This window comes from Triticum dicoccoides, chromosome 1A, assembly GCF_002162155.2.
Source record: "Triticum dicoccoides isolate Atlit2015 ecotype Zavitan chromosome 1A, WEW_v2.0, whole genome shotgun sequence".
Classification (NCBI taxonomy): Eukaryota; Viridiplantae; Streptophyta; class Magnoliopsida; order Poales; family Poaceae; genus Triticum; species Triticum dicoccoides.
Window position 1 is genome coordinate 79,539,208 of NC_041380.1, and position 16,220 is coordinate 79,555,427.

A 16,220-nucleotide genomic window follows, 5' to 3' on the forward strand; every position below is an offset into this window, starting at 1 on the left:
GACATATCTGTTGGGTAACGCGGCAGAAAACAAAAAAAATCCGTCCCATGCACTAGCCCAGGACCACTATGGAGACTGCATACATGGTTTGATCTTTTTCGTTACCGACTCGTAGCGCAGCGGAAGTAGAGTCGATGACGAACGGCGGTGCAGATCCCCGCAACTAGGATTTACAACCTCCCAACCACGAGGATGTAAACCCTCATCCGCCCCACGGACAGCCCTTCGGGAGGCGGTCGGACAGTCCCTCGGACTGTGTCACGGACAGCCCTTCGGGAGGACCCTCAAAACTCGGATGGTCACTCAGAAAGCCCTTCGGGAGGACTCACAGAACTCGGACAGTCACTTGGATAGACCTTCGGGAGGCACTCTCAAAACAGCCCCTCGGGCAAAAGGATCAAAACTACGACCTCTCTAAGGGGTGGCACACATATGGTGTCATCTATCCGGCAGGGCTTCGCCGTCCAAAACTAGTTCCCACCGGAACCCAGACAGCCTTTCGGCTCTACAAAACTATTTCGCTGGGAGGGAGAGAGAAGCTAGATCATGCATGGCACTTGTATGTGAGAAAGAGTGTCTTTAGGCAGCCCCCTCCACCCCTATTTATAGGCGAAGCCCAAGGGTGGCTTCTCCAAGAAGCCAAGGGGATAATACCAAAAGGCCCTCAAGGTGGCTTCTCCAAGAAGCCAAGCAAAAGGCACTTTCACTATTCATGACGATATTTTTCAGCGTCCGTTTGAACTGAAAATATTTATGTGGGCTCAAAACATTTCCAGTACCCACTAAAATAATTTTCAACGCGTTCCGAAACAATTTTGGTTTAGTAATTTTCATGCGAAAAGCAAACAAGAATGCGTTTTCACTATTCATGAAGACAATTTTTCGCGTCCATTAAATCCGAAAATATATATGTGGATCTTAGAATAATTCCAGTACCCACTAAAATGATTTTGGATTTGTTCTGAAACAATTTCAGATTAGTGAATTTCATCTGCGAAAAACAACCAAAGCGGTACCGGCAGCTCCGAAACATTTTCGGTTTTTATCCCCAAAAATTCCCAGAACTTTCCAGAATAATTCTAGCACCCTCCAAGAATTATCAGGCGTGTCCCGAAACCAATTTGACTTAATAGTATATCCCGAAACAACTTTTCAGTTTTACGAAACTATTTCGCTATTCGGCTCGATCGCCGCTGAGGGTATGGCCTCCGTGACGGGTCCATCCACCCGTCCATGGATGGCGCAACTGGCCCCGAATTGAGGCTCGGGGGCAGCTGTGGGTGCGATCTCCTGAATACGGTCCAGTGATAGAGCTAAATCGTACTCATCATGACCGCGCGGCGCACAAGGTAGGGGCTCGAATTCATCGAAGATCAAGTCTTCGCGGATGTCGGCCGTGTAATTTAAGCTTCCTAACCTGACCTGGTGGCCAGGGGCGTAACTTTTGATCTGCTCCATATGGCCAAGCGAGTTGGCCCGTAGTGCGAAGCCGCCGAACACAAAGATCTATCCAGGGAGAAAAGTCTCACCCTGGACTGCGTCACTATCGATGATCGTAAGAGCCATCAAGCCTAACGGCGACGACACAGAGGAACTCTCAATGAAAGCACCAATGTCGGTGTCAAAACCAGCAGCTCTCGGGTAGGGGGTCCCGAACTGTGCGTCTAAAGTGGATGGTAACAGGAGGTAGGGAACACGATGTTTTACCCAGGTTTGGGCCCTCTTGATGGAGGTAAAACCCTACGTCCTGCTTGATTTATTCTTGATGATATGAGTATTACAAGAGTTGATCTACCACGAGATCGGAAAGGCTAAACCCTAGAAGCTAGCCTATGGTATGATTGTATGTTGTCCTACGGACTAAAACCCTCCGGTTTATATAGACACCAGAGGGGGCTAGGGTTACACAAGGTCGGTTACAAAGGAGGAGATATACATATCCGTATTGCCTAGATTGCCTTCCACGTCAAGTAGAGTCCCATCCGGACACGAGACGAAGTGTTCAATCTTGTATCTTCATAGTCCAACAGTCCGGCCAAAGGATATAATCCGGCTGTCCGGATACCCCCTAATCCAGGACTCCCTCAGGCACTTTGGACCTTCAAGTATGTCCGGATCCAACCTTCAAGGTCGATGGATGCCTTCCTTCGTCACAGAGGAGGACATCAAGAAGTTGAGAGAGGCCAAATATCTGACCGCTCAAATTTCGCATCGGCTGCCGGCCCGAGGGCAGGTCGTCCCTACTCCCGAACCCAACGAGAGCGTCGTGTTCGTCTCCCACTTCCTCCGAGGACTAGGCCTCGCTCTGGATCCCTTTGTTAGGGGTCTTATGTGTTGGGGAACGTAGCAGAATTTTAAAATTTTCTACGCTTCACCAAGATCAATCTATGGAGTCATCTAGCAACGAGGGAGAGAGGAGTGCATCTACATACCCTTGTAGATCACGAGCGGAAGCGTTCAAGAGAACGGGGATGATGGAGTCGTACTCGCCATGATCCAAATCACCGATAACCAAGTGCCGAACGGACGACACCTCCGCGTTCAACACATGTACGGAGCGGATGACATCTCCTCCTTCTTGATCCAGCAAGGGGGAAGGAGAGGTTGATGAAGATCCAGTAGCACAACGGCGTGGTGGTGGATGCAGCAATGATCGTAGCAGGGCTTCGCCAAGCTTCTGCGAGAGGGAGAGGTGTAGCAGGGGAGAGGAAGGCGCCAAGACTTGAGGCGTGGCTGCCCTCCCCCCCCCCCTTTATATAGGCCCCCTGGGGGGCGCCGGCCCTAGAGATGGGATCTCCCAAGGGGGCGGCGGCCAAGGGGGTGGAGTGCCCCCCAAGGCAAGTGGAGGCGTCCCCCATCCTAGGGTTTCCAACCCTAGGCGCAGGGGGGCCCAAGGGGAGGGGGCGCACCAGCCCACTATGGGCCGGTTCCCCTCCCGACTTCAGCCCATGGGGCCCTCCGGGATGGGTGGCCCCACCCGGTGGACCCCCGGAGCCCATCCGGTGATCCCGGTACAATATCGGTGACCCCGAATCTTTCTCGATGGCCGAAACTACACTTCCTATATATAATTCTTCACCTCCGGACCATTCCGGAACTCCTCGTGACGTCCAGGATCTCATCCAGGACTCCGAATAACTTTCGGATTACTGCATACTCATATCTCTACAACCCTAGCGTCACCGAACCTTAAGTGTGTAGACCCTATGGGTTCGGGAGACACGTAGACATGACCGAGACGGCTCTCTGGCCAATAACCAACAGCGGGGTCTGGATACCCATGTTGGCTCCCACATGCTCCTCGATGATCTCATCAGATGAACCACGATGTCGAGGACTTAATCAATCCCGTATTCAATTCCCTTTGTCAATCGGTACGTTACTTGCCCGAGACTCGATCGTCGGTATCCCAATACCATGTTCAGTCTCGTTACCGGCAAGTCACTTTACTCGTACCGTAATGCATGATCCCATGATCAACCACTTGATCACATTGAGCTCATTATGATCATGCATTACCGAGTGGGCCCAGAGATACCTCTCTGTCATACGGAGTGACAAATCCCAGTCTCGATACGTGCCAACCCAACAGACACTTTCGGAGACACCTGTAATGTACCTTTATAGTCACCCAGTTACGTTGTGATGTTTGGCACACCCAAGGCACTCCTACGGTATCCGGGAGTTGCACAATCTCATGGTCTAAGGAAATGATACTTGACATTCAGAAAAGCTACAGCAAACGAACTACATGATCTTTGTGCTATGCTTAGGTTTGGGTCTTGTCCATCACATCATTCTCCTAATGATGTGATCCCGTTATCAATGACATCCCCATGTCCATAGCCAGGAAACCATGACTATCTGTTGATCAATGAGCTAGTCAACTAGAGGCTCGCTAGGGACACATTGTGGTCTATGTATTCACACATGTATTACGATTTCCGGATAATACAATTATAGCATGAATAATAGACAATTATCATGAACAAGGAAATATAATAATCATTTTATTATTGCCTCTAGGGCATATTTCCAACAGTCTCCCACTTGCACTAGAGTCAATCATCTAGTTACATTGTGATGAATCGAACACCCATGGAATTCTGGTGTTGATCATGTTTTGCTCTAGGGAGAGGTTTAGTCAATGGATCTTCTACATTCAGGTCCGTATGTACTTTATAAATCTCTATGTCTCCATTTTGAACACTTTCACGAATGGAGTTGAAGCGACGCTTGATATGGCCGGTCTTCCTGTGAAACCTGGGCTCCTTGGCAAGGGCAATAGCTCTAGTGTTGTCACAGAAGAGAGTCATTGGCCCCGACGCATTGGGTATGACTCCTAGGTCAGTAATGAACTCCTTCACCCAGACTGCTTCGTGTGCTGCCTCCGAGGCTGCCATGTACTCCGCTTCACATGTAGATCCCGCCACAACGCTTTGCTTGCAACTGCACCAGCTTACTGCCCCACCATTCAAAATATACACGTATCCGGTTTGTGTCTTAGAGTCATCCAGATCTGTGTCGAAGCTAGCATCGACGTAACCCTTTACGACGAGCTCTTCGTCACCTCCATAAACGAGAAACATTTCCTTGGTCCTTTTCAGGTACTTCAGGATATTCTTGACCGCTGTCCAGTGTTCCATGCCGGGATTACTTTGGTACCTTCCTACCAAACTCACGGCAAGGTTTACATCAGGTCTGGTACACAGCATAGCATACATGATAGACCCTATGGCCGAGGCATAGGGGACGACACTCATCTTTTCTCTATCTTCTGCCGTGGTCGGGCATTGAGCCAAGCTCAATCTCGTACCTTACAATACAGGTAAGAACCCCTTCTTTGACTGATCCATTTTGAACTTCTTCAATATCTTGTCAAGGTACGTATTCTGTGAAAGACCAATGAGGCGTCTCGATCTATCTCTATAGATCATGATGCCTAATATATAAGCAGCTTCTCCAAGGTCCTTCATTGAAAAACACTTGTTCAAATAGGCCTTTATGCTTTCCAAGAATTCTATATCATTTCCCATCAACAGTATGTCATCCACATACAATATGAGAAATGCTACAGAGCTCCCACTCACTTTCTTGTAAATGCAAGCTTCTCCATAAGTCTGCATAAACCCAAACGCTTTGATCATCTCATCAAAGCGAATGTTCCAACTCCGAGATGCTTGCACCAGCCCATAAATCGAGCGTTGGAGCTTGCACACCTTGTCAGCATTCTTAGGATCGACAAAACCTTTCGGCTGCATCATATACAATTTTTCCTTAAGGAAACCATTAAGGAATGCCGTTTTGACGTCCATTTGCCATATCTCATAATCATAGAATGCGGCAATTGCTAACATGATTCGGACGGACTTCAGCTTTGCTACGGGTGAGAAAGTCTCATCATAGTCAACCCCTTGAACTTGTCGATAACCCTTAGCGACAAGCCGAGCTTTATAGATGGTCACATTACCATCCGTGTATGTCTTCTTCTTAAAGATCCATTTATTTTCTATGGCTCACCGATCAACGGGCAAGTCAGTCAAAGTCCATACTTTGTTTTCATACATGGATCCTATCTCGGATTTCATGGCTTCCAGCCATTTGTCGGAATCCGGGCCCGCCATCGCTTCTTCATAGTTCGAAGGTTCACCGTTGTCTAACAACATGATTTCCAAGACAGGGTTGCCGTACCACTCTGGTGTGGAACGTGTCCTTGTGGACCTACGAAATTCAGTAGCAACTTGATCTGAAGTTTCATGATCATCATCATCAACTTCCTCTCTAGTCGGTGCAGGCACCTCAGGAACATTTTCTTGAGTTGCGCCACTTACCGGTTCAAGAGGTAATACTTCATCAAGTTCTACCTTCCTCCCACTTATTTCTTTCGAGAGAAACTCTTTCTCTAGAAAGGACCCATTCTTGGCAACAAAGATCTTACCTTCGGATCTGAGGTAGAAGGTATACCCAACAGTTTCTTTAGGGTATCCTATGAAGATGCATTTTTCCGACTTGGGTTCGAGCTTTTTAGGTTGAAGTTTCTTGACATAAGCATCGCATCCCCAAACTTTTAGAAACAACAGCTTAGGTTTCTTCCCAAACCATAATTCATATGGTGTCGTCTCAACGGATTTCGACGGAGCCCTATTTAAAGTGAATGCGGCAGTCTCTAAAGCATAGCCCCAAAATGATAGCGGTAAATCGGTAAGAGACATCATAGATCGCACCATGTCTAATAGAGTGCGATTACGATGTTCGGACACACCATTACGCTGAGGTGTTCCAGGTGGCGTGAGTTGTGAAACTATTCCACATTTTCTTAAGTGTGTGCCAAATTCATGACTCAAGTATTCTCCCCCATGATCTGATCGCAAGAACTTGATTTTCCTGTCACGTTGATTCTCAACCTCACTCTGAAATTCCTTGAACTTTTCAAAGGTCTCAGACTTGTGTTTCATTAAGTAGACATACCCATATCTACTCAAGTCATCTGTGAGGGTGAGAACATAACGATAGCCACCGCGAGCCTCAACACTCATTGGACCGCACACATCAGTATGTATGATTTCCAATAAGTTGGTTGCTCGCTCCATTGTTCCTGAGAACGGATTCTTGGTCATTTTACCCATGAGGCATGGTTCGCACGTGTCAAATGATTCGTAATCAAGAGACTCTAAAAGTCCATCTGCATGGAGCTTCTTCATGCATTTGACACCTATGTGACTAAGGCAGCAGTGCCACAAGTATGTGGGACTATCATTATCAACCTTACATCTTTTGGTATTCACACTATGAATATGTGTAGCATTACGCTCGAGATTCATTAAGAATAAACCATTCACCATCGGAGCATGACCATAAAACATATCTCTCACATAAATAGAACAACCATTATTCTCGGATTTAAATGAGTAGCCATCTCGTATTAAACGAGATCCTGATACAATGTTCATGCTCAAAGCTGGCACTAAATAACAATTATTGAGGTTTAAAACTAATCCCGTAGGTAAATGTAGAGGTAGCGTGCCGACGGCGATCACATCGACCTTGGAACCATTCCCGACGTGCATCGTCACCTCGTCCTTCGCCAGTCTCCGCTTATTCCGCGGCTCCTGCTTTGAGTTACAAATGTGAGCAACCGCACCGGTATTAAATACCCAGGAGCTACTACGAGTACTGGTAAGGTACACATCAATTACATGTATATCACATATACCTTTTGTGATGTCGGCCTTCTTGTCCGCTAAGTATTTGGGGCAGTTCCGCTTCCAATGACCACTTCCCTTGCAATAAAAACACTCAGTCTCCGGCTTGGGTCCATTCTTTGGCTTCTTCCCGGCAGCTTGCTTACCGGGTGCGGAAACTCCCTTGCCGTCCTTCTTGAAGTTCTTCTTACCCTTGCCTTTCTTGAACTTAGTGGTTTTATTCACCATCAACACTTGATGTTCCTTTTTGACTTCTACCTCTGCTGATTTCAGCATTGCAAATACTTCAGGAATGGTCTTTTCCATCCCCTGCATATTGAAGTTCATCACAAAGCTCTTGTAGCTTGGTGGAAGCGACTGAAGGATTTTGTCAATGACTGCATCATCCGGGAGATTAACTCCCAGCTGAGTCAAGCGGTTATGCAACCCAGACATTTTGAGTATGTGCTCACTGACAGAACTATTTTCCTCCATCTTACAGCCGAAGAACTTGTCGAAGACTTCATATCTCTCGACCCGGGCATGAGCTTGGAAAACCATTTTCAGCTCTTTGAACATCTCATATGCTCTATGTCGCTCAAAACGCTTTTGAAGCCCCGGTTCTAAGCTGTAAAGCATGCCGCATTGAACGAGGGAGTAATCATCAGCACGTGTCTGCTAAGCGTTCATAACGTCTTGGTTCTGTGGGACGGGTGCGTCACCTAGCGGTGCTTCTAGGACATAATCTTTCTTGGCAGCTATGAGGATGATCCTCAGGTTCCGGACCCAGTCCGTATAGTTGCTGCCATCGTCTTTCAGCTTGGTTTTCTCTAGGAACGCGTTGAAGTTGAGGACAAGGTTGGCCATTTGATCTACAAGACATATTGTAAAGATTTTAGACTAAGTTCATGATAATTAAGTTCATCTAATCAAATTATTCAATGAACTCCCACTTAGATAGACATCCCTCCAGTCATCTAAGTATAACACGATCCGAGTTGACTAGGCCGTGTCCGATCATCACGTGAGACGGACTAGTCAACATCGGTGAACATCTTCATGTTGATCATATCTTCTATATGACTCATGCTCGACCTTTCGATCTTCTGTGTTCTGAGGCCATGTCTGTACATGCTAGGCTCGTCAAGTCAACCTAAGTGTATTGTGTGTGTAAATCTGTCTTACACCCGTTGTATGTGAACGTTGGAATCTATCACACCCGATCGTCACGTGGTGCTTCGAAACAACGAACTGTCACAACGGCGCACAGTTAGGGGGAACACTTTCTTGAAATTCTTATGAGGGATCATCTTATTTACTATCGTCGTTCTAAGTAAACAAGATGCAAAAACATGATAAACATCACATGCAATCAAATAATAGTGACATGATATGGCCAATATCATATAGCTCCTTTGATCTCCATCTTGGGGCTCCATGATCATCTTGTCACCGGCTTTACACCATGATCTCCATCATCATGATCTCCATCATCGTGTCTCCATGAAGTTGCTCGCCAACTATTACTTCTACTACTATGGATAACACGTTTAGCAATAAAGTAAAGTAATTTACATGGCGTTTCTCAATGACACGCAGGTCATACAAAAATAAAGACAACTCCTATGGCTCCTGCCGGTTGTCATACTCATCGACATGCAAGTCGTGATTCCTATTACAAGAACATGATCAATCTCATACATCACATATATCATTCATCATTCATCACAACCTTTGGCCATATCACATCACAAAACACTTGCTGCAAAAACAAGTTAGACGTCCTCTAATTGTTGTTGCAAGTTTTTACGTGGCTGCTATAGGTTTCTAGCAAGAACGTTTCTTACCTACGCCAAAACCACAACGTGAATTGCCAATTTCTATTTACCCTTCATAAGGACCCTGTTCATCAAATCCGATCCGACTAAAGTGGGAGAGACAGACACCCGCCAGCCACCTTATACAACTAGTGCATGTCAGTCGGTGGAACCAGTCTCACGCAAGCGTACGTTTAAGGTTGGTCCGGGCCGCTTCATCCCACGATGCTGCCGAATCAAGATAAGACTAGTAACGGCAAGCAAATTGACAATATCGACGCCCACAACTACTTTGTGTTCTACTCATGCATAGTAACTACGCATAGACCTAGCTCATGATGCCACTGTTGGGGAACGTAGCAGAATTTTAAAATTTTCTATGCATCACCAAGATCAATCTATGGAGTCATCTAGCAACGAGGGAGATAGGAGTGCATCTACATACCCTTGTAGATCACGAGCGGAAGCGTTCAAGAGAACGGGGATGATGGAGTCGTACTCGCCGTGATCCAAATCACCGATGACCAAGTGCCGAACGGACGGCACCTCCGCGTTCAACACACGTACGGAGCAGATGACGTCTCCTCCTTCTTGATCCAGCAAGGGGGAAGGAGAGGTTGATGAAGATCTAGCAGCACGACGGCGTGGTGGTGGATGCAGCAATGATCGCAGCAGGGCTTCGCCGAGCTTCTGCGAGAGGGAGAGGTGTAGCAGGGGAGAGGGAGGCGCCAAGACTTGAGGTGTGGCTGCCCTCCCTCCCCCCCTTTACATAGGCCCCTGGGGGGGGCGCCGGCCCTAGATATGGTATCTCCCAAGGGGGCGGCGGGCAAGGGGGGTGGAGTGCCCCCCAAGGCAAGTGGAGGCGCCCCCCACCCTAGGGTTTCCAACCCTAGGCGCAGGGGGGCCCAAGGGGGGGCGCACCAGCCAACTATGGGCTGGTTCCCCTCCCCACTTCAGCCCATGGGGCCCTCTGGGATGGGTGGACCCACCCGGTGGACCCCCGAAGCCCATTCGGTGGTCCCGGTACAATACCGGTGACCCCGAATCTTTCCCGATGGCCGAAACTACACTTCCTATATATAATTCTTCACCTCCGGACCATTCCGGAACTCCTCGTGATGTCTAGGATCTCATCCAGGACTCCGAACAACTTTCAAATTACTGCATACTCATATCTCTACAACCCTAGCGTCACCGAACCTTAAGTGTGTAGACCCTACGGGTTTGGGAGACACGTAGACATGACCGAGACGACTCTCTGGCCAATAACCAACAGCGGGGTCTGGATACCCATGTTGGCTCCCACATGCTCCTCGATGATCTCATCGGATGAACCACGATGTCGAGGACTTAATCAATCCCGTATTCAATTCCCTTTGTCAATCGGTACGTTACTTGCCCGAGACTCGATCGTCGGTATCCCAATACCATGTTCAGTCTCGTTACCGGCAAGTCACTTTACTCGTACCACAATGCATGATCCCGTGATCAACCACTTGATCACATTGAGCTCATTATGATGATGCATTACCGAGTGGGCCCAGAGATACCTTTCCGTCATATGGAGTGACAAATCCTAGTCTCGATTCGTGCCAACCCAACAGACACTTTCGGAGACACCTGTAATGTACCTTTCTAGTCACCCAGTTACGTTGTGATGTTTGGCACACCCAAGGCACTCCTACGGTATCCGGGAGTTGCACAATCTCATGGTCTAAGGAAATGATACTTGACATTCAGAAAAGCTACAGCAAACGAACTACACGATCTTTGTGCTATGCTTAGGTTTGGGTCTTGTCCATCACATCATTCTCCTAATGATGTGATCCTGTTATCAATGACATCCCCATGTCCATAGCCAGGAAACCATGACTATATGTTGATCAACGAGCTAGTCAACTAGAGGCTCACTAGGGACACATTGTGGTCTATGTATTCACACATGTATTACGATTTCCGGATAATACAATTATAGCATGAATAATAGACAATTATCATGAACAAGGAAATATAATAATCATTTTATTATTGCCTCTAGGGCATATTTCCAACAGTCTCCCACTTGCACTAGAGTCAATCACCTACTTACATTGTGATGAATCGAACACCCATGGAATTCTGGTGTTGATCATGTTTTGCTCTAGGGAGAGGTTTAGTCAATGGATCTTCTACATTCAGGTCCGTATGTACTTTATAAATCTCTATGTCTCCATTTTGAACACTTTCACGAATGGAGTTGAAGCGACGCTTGATATGCCTGGTCTTCCTGTGAAACCTGGGCTCCTTGGCAAGGGCAATAGCTCTAGTGTTGTCACAGAAGAGAGTCATCGGCCCCGATGCATTGGGTATGACTCCTAGGTCAGTAATGAACTCCTTCACCCAGACTGCTTCGTGTGCTGCCTCCGAGGCTGCCATGTACTCCGCTTCACATGTAGATCCCGCCACAACGCTTTGCTTGCAACTGCACCAGCAATGCGGCCACTTTAAAGGCAGCCGAGGGTTTAAAGGCCGAACAGGCCGCACATTGCGAGGGCAAAGAAAAAATTGCCAAGATGGCCGTAGAGTTAAAAGATGCTGCTGACCGTTACCGGCTTCTTGAAGAGGAAAACTGGGCGAAGGCGACGGACCTACAGAAGGCCCAGGTGGCTGCCAAGGAAGCCCGCTCCAAAATTAGAGCGACAAAGGAGGAGCTGAATCAAGCTGCGGATATCGTTTCTGGGAAGCCCTTCTTGTTACGAACTAAGTTCGGAGATCCAAAATATGCTCCTCTAGACTGGCTATGGAGTTTTGCAGACGAGTACATGGATTTGGCTGCAAGTGCTGCTGATGCGGCCGAGTACTTCAAGGATCAGAAGGGTCCTGAAGTGGAGAAGCTGTTCTGGTCACAGTTTCACGCTCCAGTCCGTCCGCTATTGTTGAATGAGCGATTGACTGGTTGGGCCGAGCTCCATAGATTATCCGGACTTGCCATGAGGTCCGTGTTGGATCATCTATGGCCAGGAGGGCCAAGGCCGAATAGCTACTTTAGCTTGGTGCAACAATTCCTTGGTGTTGTGCCACGCATCGATGCTGTAAAGAGGTCGGCGTGCATAGAGGGCTCGCGGATGGCCCTTGCCCGTGTTAAAACATACTGGGCGGAGATGGATGCCAGCACTGTTGCGGCCCAGGGTTCAACCATAGGCCGAGTGGCTGCCTAGCACTACTTTGAAGAAGTTCTTGAAGGCGCTCGTTTGATAGAGGCTCAGTGCTCGAAGAATATAATGTTTAAGTGACATTTATTCCCATTGTAAGAACAATGTTTTATTGAATTTATCAAGGCTGTATTTATACTTTTCCCCGAAAGTGCTATGACGCCTCCTGTGCGGCCATTTATGTATATATGTATATAACCTGAAAGATGGCAGTCGTCGGCTTCAGCCCCCACGCATATAATGCGGGGGTGTTCGCAGAAGACGCATGTTCACACTTGATCCAACGTCTTGGTCCATTAAGGAGGTGATAGCGCAGCGAACTAGGCAATCGGACTATAGTGCTTTAACACTTTCACTTAGCTAGAGGAGTTTGACAGTGGGGCTACTATATAGCCCCTGGTGGATCCGCGCTCATCCGGATTCGGGGAAAGTACATGCTTGGCCGGGAAACGGCCCTTCGTTAAGGCGGAGGAATCCCGAAGATTCCGCTAGGTCATCGAGTGGTTGACCAATCTCACGCTATATCATGACAGTCAGTTTTCGGCTTTCTCTACTGAGGTGCTCGTCTGAATGAACCAGGGCACAATCGCAGTAGTTCTCCTAGTGCCGCCTTAGCCGATAGAGCGGAATGTAAGGCAGCAAAACACAGGAGCCGAGCAAACCCACCATTTGACCAAAGACATGATTCGGAGCTGATGCATATAAGGACGAACGCGCGACGCCGAACACTCCCTAGGGTTTTCGGTCTTTATGATGTAAACCGGGTCGAAACAGTGCCCTTTGTAATAAGCCCCTGATGTCCAGGTACGTGTAGTATTCTGACGTGGCCACATGCCAATACGTCAGCATCCTTATCAATTGTACTGAGAATCCGAGGGATGTGTATCAACAAGAGACAGTAAAAAAAGGTTTACGCAGGTGTAACGCCCTCGATGCGGCTATATCTCCTATGTGTCGAAGCACGACTTAGAGGCATAACCGCATTGAAAGCAATGTCGCAAGTAAGGCAATCTTCACAACATCCCATGTAAATAGATAATAAAAGGGGAAGGTACATAGTTGGCTTACACTCGCCACGTCAAACAAAGTACATAAATAGCATTACATCATCCAAACACTCATGGCCCGACTACGGTGCCAAAATAAAAGATCAACCCAACATGCGACACGGTCCCGATCGCCCCAACTGGGAACCACTACTGATCATCAGGGAAAGACACATAGTAACGGCGTGAGTCCTCGTCGAACTCCCACTTGAGCTCAAGCGCATCATCTGGAACAGAGTCATCAGGCCCTGCATCTGGTTTGGAAGTAATCGGTGAGCCACAGGGACTCAGCAATCTCGCACCCTCGCGATCAAGACTATTTAAGCTTATAGGTAAGGCAAGGTAATATGAGTAGCTGCAGAAAGCGACTAGCATGTATGGTGGCTAACCTATTCGCAAAAGAGAGCGAGAAGAGAAGGCAAAGCGCGAACGAATAACTAGAGACCAACCTGCGGCAAGCATTACTCCAACACCGTGTTCACCTCCCGGACTCCGCCGAGAAGAGACCATCACGGTAACTCACACAGTTGATTTATTTTATTAAGTTAAGGTTCAAGTTATCTACAACCGGACATTAACAAATTCCCATCTGCCCATAACCGCGGGCACGACTTTCGAAAGTTCAAATCCCTGCAAGGGAGTCCCCACTTAGCCCATGACAAGCTCTCATGGTCAACAAAGGATATACCTTCTCCCGAGACATTCCGGTCAGACTCGGCATCCCGGTTCTACAAGACAACTCCGACAATGGTAAAACAAGTCCAGCAACACCACCCGCTGTGCCGACAAATCCTGATAGGAGCTGCACATATCTCGTTCTCAGGGCACACCGGATAAGCTAAGCGTACGGGAGCCAACGTAAACCAAGTTGCCAAGGGACGGCCCCGCACGATGCTCTAGGTTGGACCAACGCTTAGAGAAGCACTGGCCTGGGGGTTTAAAATAAAGATGACCCTTGAGTCCGCGAAACCCAAGGGAAAAAGGCTAGGTGGCAAAAGGTAAAACCAAGGTTGGGCATTGCTGGAGGAGTTTTATTCAAGGCGGACTGTCAAGGGGTTCCCATTTATCACCCAACCGCATAAGGAACGCAAAATCCGGGAACATAACACCGATATAACAGAAACTAGGGCGGCAAGAGTGGAACAAAACACTAGGCGAGAGGCCGAACCTTCCACCCTTTACCAAGTATATAGATGCATTAAGATAACAAGGTAAAATAATGATATCCTAACAAGTAAATAATGTTCCAACAAGGAACGGTCTCCAATCTTCACCTGCAACTAGCAACGCTATAAGAGGGGCTGAGCAAAGCGGTAACATAGACAATCAACGGTTTGCTAGGACATGGTGGGTTAGAGGTTTGACATGGCAATTTGGGAGGCATGATAAGCAAGTGGTAGGCATCATAGCATAGGCATAGCAAAAGAGCGAGCATCTAGCAAAGCAAAGATAGAAGTGATTTCGAGGGTATGATCATCTTGCCTACAAAGTTGTCAGAGTTGACTGGATCCTCGAAAGCAAACTCAACGGGCTCCTCGTTAGCGAACTCGTCTCCCGGCTCTACCCAAATAAGACAAACAAGCAAACGGAACACAATCAACCACGTGCAAACTCAAACAACATGATGCAAATATGGTATGCTATGCGGGATGCGATATGTGATGCATATGCAAGATTTGACAAGGAATGAATGAACCTGGCCTCAACTTGGAAATCCAAGCGTGCCACTGGAAAGATGACATGATTTCGGTTGAAATCAATATAAAGAACACCGGAATCGGAGACACGGTTTGGAAATGGCAAGCGATTCAAATATGACAACGGTCTACGATATACAGCAAGTAGCCATCTAAATGCAACAAGACAAACATGCTACAGCACTCAAACATGGCAACAAAATACATGGCAGGGATTAATTCATGATGCTTAACAAAGATGAACACTAAGCTACGGCCAATTCATCCATTAACAGGTTCAAACAAGCATGGCAAAAGTGCAATTGGTAAACAGATTTCAGACTTGGTGAAATTAACACTTGTCTGGAATTTCAGATCAGGTAGCACACTTTGGAGCAAGAAAACTATATGCTACAGGACATTAACATGGCAAGCCAAGGCATGTCATGGAGCTACTCAAAGAGCTTAACAAAAGTCCATTAGTGACCTTGAGCCAAAAGGGATTAGAAAATACAATTGCAAGCATGTGAACATGGCAAAAACATAATCAGATCACAGACTTAGTGAAAAACTGGAGCACACAAATCAGATATCAAGTAGGCATGTTTACGAGCTCGATGCACTCACTACAGAGCAAGGCATGACAATCTAAGCATACATCCATAAAGAATACACATTATGCAAGCTAGACATGGCAAGAACAATAACATAGCATGCACGGATCAACTACAACATCCTCGGCAAAATCGCTAACAAGTAGACAATCTACCCAGATTCACGAAATAGCAAAAGTAGAGCTCGATTGACTCAAGCTATGGTGCTCCACAATTGCAAACAAAGACATGGATGGATAGAGCACTACAAGATTAACAAATCATCCTTACTGATCATCCTCAAAAGAGGCACGGATCACTAGGAAACAACATGAACATATGGCATATTGATAAAAAAAACAGTCCAAGGACTTAGTGGAATTGCTAAGTCCCTGAAATTAGCATTAACAAATGCACCACTTTGCAAGCTTGTGCTAGTCACCACACACATCACAAAAAATGCATGATAGAACCTCTGGAAAGATGGCAAAGCATATGACAAAACACATGTAGAGCTCAGGGGCACATCAGGCACACAATAATCATGGCAAAAACGACAAATAGCTATTTGGACCAGCAGATCTGACAACTAACTCAAATAGCATTCTTCCAACAGCATTTCGGGCATCAAGATGAACTCAAATGAAAATGATGCAGTGAGATGAAATGATGTGCTCTCTGAGGCGAACATTTTGATATGCTATATGTCCAAAACG